This window comes from Octopus bimaculoides, chromosome 20, assembly GCF_001194135.2.
Source record: "Octopus bimaculoides isolate UCB-OBI-ISO-001 chromosome 20, ASM119413v2, whole genome shotgun sequence".
NCBI classification, from domain to species: Eukaryota; Metazoa; Mollusca; class Cephalopoda; order Octopoda; family Octopodidae; genus Octopus; species Octopus bimaculoides.
The window spans coordinates 47789009-47795722 of NC_069000.1; the positions used below are offsets into that span (position 1 = coordinate 47789009).

General features: G+C 34.2%; 1 protein-coding gene across 1 annotated transcript in view; it reads right to left on the bottom strand.

The window, feature by feature from the left end:
- The window catches only part of LOC106882264 (phospholipid transfer protein C2CD2L), an 86555-nt gene that overhangs the window by 78776 nt on the left and 1065 nt on the right, over window positions 1–6714 (bottom strand). The gene's annotated exons all lie outside the window — the stretch shown is intronic.

Sequence of the window (6714 nt, forward strand, 5' to 3'; positions counted from 1 at the left end):
AAAAAAAAAAAAAAAAAAAATCACGAATATTTTCACAAAAAATATTTTAAAGATTCACTAATTGTCACAAAACCATGTTATAAAAAAGTGAAATTACATTTTTTGTTTTATTGTTTATATTTTTGAACAAATTTCGATGAATGTGAAAATATATGTACATTTGTAATAAAATCAATAAAAAGGCAAGAACATATGTGATTTACTGTCAATAAGTACATTTTAATGAACTTCAGGAAACAGTTAATGAGTCTCACAATGTTGAATTTATGGAAGTCCTTGTCAACTAAATCATTGATTCGTTGAATTACTTATTGCATGTTCTATATGTCGCTTATGATCTCTAACTTTTAGACAAATCTTTAAAGACTATCTGCTTTGCAGATAGATTATATTTTGTAGTTTGGCATTCATAGTACTGTGGCTGTTCTAAGGATAAAATGGATTTTGACTGAGGGGGTTGTTTTATGACCCTCATGCCGCTAACTACATAACCACGAAGGACAAAGACAATGCATTGGCTAAAATAGAATTTGAAACTCAATGCCATGTAACTAGTAGTCCAATAGTCCTTTACCTCACATTCATTTTTACAATCCAGTCATAGAAACCATTTGGAGTCTGGACAGCTCCCTGGCTGGCCAGCTTCATGTCAAACTGTCCGACCCATGCCAGCATGGAAAAATGGACGTTAAACGATGATGATGATGATGGATGATAACCTTCTTCACTGACTTGAGTTTCCCTAATCAGTAGCCACCAGTAAGGTTGTGGAGGTCTGCCTTTTATACATCTCTCTCTCTCTCTCTCTCTCTTTCTCCTGCAAATGTCAACCATCTCCATCCCACCACCACTTCATTTGTGCCCTGATACTGCTTGCTATACCAAACAACTGAGCCAGAACAACCTCCATCAATGCCTACACATATCAAGGAAACAATCTCACAAAACTTGACCTGCAAGAAACAACAGTCAATTTCTCTCCTGAGACCTGCAAATGTCACTGAGATTGTTCTACTTTATCTGACTACTTTATATATAACAAAAGAGAGAAAGCTACCTACATAAGCGAATCAGCTGAAAAAAATATTAAAGAAATAAAACATTTTGTACAGAAATTGCTGAACAAATGCTTTCGTTCTGATGCAACTTTAACAGATTGCTGGTTCCGTCATTATTAGTTTCATTGTTACAATCAATTTCACTAAAGAACCCATCATTTTGGGAATATTTATTCAAATAAAACATAGGGCCTTTTAAAATTAAAAACAAGACTTTATTTAAATAAAAGAGGGGGCCTTATTTAAATAAAAGACAGGACCTTATTTGAATTAATAATCTAAGCCCGCTAATAGCATTAGGATATTTATTGTGAATTCGAGATACAAATAAAGAATAAAAAATAAAGTGAATGTATGACAGTTTATGATATAAATCACTATTTTTTATAATTATTAATTATTAAAAATGTTTCAACTTCACTAATTATTTGCCTTTCAGTTATATTGCTACTAATGCTCTCCTGCAAGAGATTACCAAGCCAAACTGTCCCCCACTCCAGAGAAGTTGAACACTATTTGTCTAAACATGAAAAAATATTTAGTTTCTCCCCTTTCTACACTTTTACCTAAATTATTGGTGGTTTCATATCTAAAATAATTTGTGAAACCACATCAAGTGCCATGCGCATTAATGTTGTTTATTTTTCAGTAGATCTTTGCTCATCCATGACAGTCTCTTCTTTTACCAGACAATGGACATAGGACTCCAATACCCAATGTGTTCTTCTTTTAAGACTATAGATAGGATTTAAGTGTGGTTCGTCTGCTACTTCTAGTAGTTTGAACAACCATGTAGTGGCTGATTATGTTGAAAGTTTTTTTCTTCTGGTGTAAGTTGGTTTCTATTTTCCACCAGAAGTAAGTAAGTTGGTTCCTATTTTGTGATATGGTTGATTTGCGACTTTGTCCTGTTACTTTGTGATGTTCGATGTTTTGGCCAGGGGTACTGACAACTGCTAATGCTGTACAGCAGAGGTCAGGAAATGATTCTCAATATTTTCATTAAATGTTTACAAATACAGAGTCTAGCCAGCCAAATATAAATTATAAGAGACCAAACTTCATTATCAATTATTAATTTAATTAAATTAAAAAACAAACAAATAATCTGGTTTGATAAAAACCAAAATCATTGATTGTTGTAACTGATTAAGTACATCAATGTCTAATTGAATGAATATTGATTAACAACTGGTGAAGTCATTCATTCAAAAATCATCCCAAACTCAGTTTCTCTATATTAATCAGACTCAGTATTTCATGTGAGAGACCAACCAAGCCATTTTATAAACACTAAAGATAATATCAATTAAAACAACCTAAGTCTTAGACTCTTGTTTAGGAATATCATTATTTTAGTAATAAATTTATTTTATGCTTCTGGGGCATATTTTTAATTTATTTCTTTATTTCTACCTTAATAATGACTGAAACCCAACACTGAAACTACAACATGTGTCTTTTGTAACAAATCTTCTTTTGTATTTATGTCATTTCAGAAAAAAGTAATGGAAAAACCTATTATTGATTGAATTCTACAAGTTGCAGGAAGATTAAGAAACATGAGTAGCCTTGTTGCATGATATCTATATAAGAATGAGGCCAGAAAAGTTATTACACCTGAAGTAGATGCGTTTGGTTTCAACAAAAGACCAGCTCTCATGCCAAACAACTGCTATTCTTGAAGAGAATGGAGAAAATTCCACTTGGATATTGATAAACAACACAACAAGGCGGAAGGGACAGCAACAGATTAATAAATGTACATATAAATACATACAGAACATCTATCTATCTATCTATCTATCTATCTATCTATATATATATATATATCCATACATACATGCATATATACTTGAGTGAATATATAAATATATACATAGAGGTACAGGAGTGTCTGTGTGGTATGAAGCTTGCTTCCAAAACACATGGTGCTGGGTTCAGTCCCACTGCATGGCACCTTGAGCAAGTGTCTTCTATTATAGCCTCATATGCATGCATATATATATATATATATATATATATATATATATATATATATATATATATATACATACGCATCCTCTTCCAACTAAGTTTTATCTTAATAATTCTGATGCGCAATCTTCTATCTTTTTGCTCTTTCTCTCTCTTATTCTTTTACTTCCTCTTCTCCCGTTATTCTATCCTATTACTTTTTCATTTTTTATTCTGCTACCTCCCCTTCTCCCCCTCCTGCTTTTTTCTCACTTATCCTCTCTCCAATTTTTTCCTCTCCCCTTCACAGTTCTCTGTCTGTCACTCTCTCTCCCTCACTCTTCTTCCCTTGCTCACGTGTCTCCATGTGACCATCGGCCATCTTTATTCTCCTAACTTGTGTTTCTTTCTTTCTCTCTGTTGTAGCTGTCCAATGAAGGAAAGGTACGCATAAGTGGGCTGGCTACACCCCTGGTAAAGGCCACGGGTTATGGTCTCACTTGTCTTGCCGGGTCTTCTCACACACAGCATATTTCCAAAGGTCTCGGTCACAAGTCATTGCCTCAGTGAAGCCTAATGTTCAAAGGTCGTGCTTCACTACCTCGTCCTAGGTCTTCCTGGGTCTACCTCTTCCACAGATTCCCTCAACTGCTAGGGTGTGGCACTTTTTCACACAGCTATCCTCAACCATTCTCGCCACATGACCATACAATCGTCTCTCTTGCAAACCACAACTGATGCTTCTTAGGTCCAACTTTTCTCTCAAGGTACTTACACTCTGTCGAGTATGCACACTGACATTACACATCCATCGGAGTATACTGGCTTCATTTCTTGTGAGCTTACACATGTCCTCAGTAGTCACGGCCCATGTTTCACTGCCATATAGCATGGCTGTTCGTACACATGTGTCATACAGTCTGCCTTTTACTCTGAGTGAGAGGTCCTTCGTCACCAGCAGAGGTAAGAGCACTCTGAACTTTGCCCAGGCTATTCTTATTCTAGCAGCTACATTTTCAGCGCACCCTCCCCTGCTACTGAGGTAATGGAAACTATCAACTACTTCTAGTTTTTCTCCCTGGAATGTGGCAGAAGTTGTTCTCTGCACATTTTCAGTGTTTATTGCTCCTGAGCATCTGCCACATACAAAAACTAACTTCCTAGTTAGCCTTCCTTTGATATTGCTGCACCTCTTATGTGTCCATAACTTACACTGGGTACATCTTGTAGAGTTTCTACCTATACCTTTTCTACAGATCGAGCAGGGCCATCTACCTGAAGGGATTTGTGATATAATATAACATATATATATATACAATATAATATATACAATATGTATATATATATATATATATATATATATATATAATATATATATATATATATATATATATATATATATATATATATAAGTTAGGAGAGAAAGGTAACATCATTTATAGGGCATTTGAGACTGAATAGAGCTTCAGCTAAATAAATGTATACATCTAGGATGTAGAATCTGAAAAGTCAGTGTAAGACATATAAATTGTAGAATAAGTTAACATCAAATAACACATATAGTGAAAGGTATGTAGAATGTGTGTGTGTGCGTGTGTGTGAAGATAAAGACAGAGAGGAAAATAACAAGGGTGGGGAGGATGAGAGGGAAAGATACAGAGGAAAATAAGAGAAGAAAGAAATAAAGGAGGAGTTTATTCAGTGGGTGAACACATAGAATGTATTAAAGTATAACAGTGGTTAGATAACTGAGAGAGAGAGAGAGAGAGAGAGAGAGAGAGAGAGAGAGAGAGAGAGAGAGAGAGAGAGAGAGAGAGAGAGAGAGAGAGAGAGAAAGAGAGAGAGGTGAATGTTCTTTGGAATCTAACAAGGTTTGGTAGCAGAATTGTATAGTAGTAGGAGTTCTGAGTTCACATATCTAAAAACTGCAGAAAGTCTGCAGCTGGCGAAGATAAACAGTTGATACTACATTTTAATTTCTCTCCTCCCAATTTCACACATCATATATTGATTAATATTAACAATATACATAATACATATATATATATATATATATACATAGCAATAAGAAAATGGAGGGGAGTAGGTGGTATTCATCAACTTGCAGACATTGTATTGTGTCAATTTACCTGTTTATTTGTTTACTAAAAGGACAATAATAACAATATACAAATACATGCGACATATGTCATATCAGTAATTAAAAAAGGACATCTAGTGACAGAAAATGGGATAATGACTTACAGCTGTTTCAGTCTAGGGGTGACATGCCTCATTCGATCTATATAACTCTAAAGTAATTAATAGGTGAAATAGAGGTACACGGAGGATTCTCTAGGCCTCTTCAGAGATTTTATAAAATTCATAAGGTTAATTTGAAATATCCAAATATAAAAATATAAAACCATAAAAAAACTCACATATATATGCATACTTTAACATATATAGATATATATAAATAAACATAAATACATATATGTACATTTAAATGTACATACACAAAAGTCTATACATGCATACCAATGAGTCAATTATTATTGTTATTATACATGAGGAGAACACATATATATACCCACCCACACATACATACATACACATATGTATACATAAACATTTCCGTACAGACACGTTCTCTGGTACATATGCATTAGTTGCGTTTGGAATGGAGGACTGGTGCATTGGTTTGTATGCTTATATTTCCAACAAAATGTCCGAATCTCTATTTTTTTTTGACATCAGAAACCTATGGGGTTAGGGTTAGGGTCAGTTATGTTTGTAATGGAGCGGCAGTATATTGGATAGATATTATCCCTTAGTGGGTTGGATCCACAACCCCTAACTTTCTTGGATATATATATATGTGTGTGTGTGTGTGTGTGTGTGTGTGTGTGTGTGTGTATATATGTATGTATGTATATATGTATGTATACAAATATAATATATATATGTATATACATATAATACATATGTATATAAATACAATACATATGTGTATGTATGTATGTATGTATATATATATATATATATATATATATATATATCAATATTTAATTGATAAATTAATTTATATCCATTGAACCTCTCCATTTTCAAACTTATTAATTATATACATATATTCAATAAGCAAATAAGTAACAAGGATGTTCAGGTATAAGTGTACATTACGACAGGTTCAGGTGGTTTCATTTAATTATCTATGCAAACATTACATCAATTTGTAATACACTGCCTTTCTCAGTGTCATGCAAACGGTACCTGTGCTGGTGGCATGTAAAAGCATACATTACACTCACAGAGAGGTTGGTGCTAGGAAGGGTATTCAACCATAGAAAACTATGCCAAATCAGATTGGAGTCCGGTGCAGCCTTCCAGAGTGCCAGCCTTGGTCAAAACCGTCAAACCCATACCAGCATGAACAATGGATGTTAGATGATGATAGAATATATACCAGGGGTGTAGCCAGTTCACTTATGCATACCTTTTCCTTCTTTGGACACAAAACCCTGCTTGCAAAGACCTGTTGAGGCAAGTGAAATCAAAATCGAAATTGAATTCGAAATCAAACCAAATTCGATGACTGACACCCATGCCAACCTTCCTTCATTGGACACTAAACTCTGCTTGTGAAGAATTGTTGGGGCAAGTGAAATCGGAATTGAAATTGAACCAAATTCGATGACTGGCACCCGTATATATATAT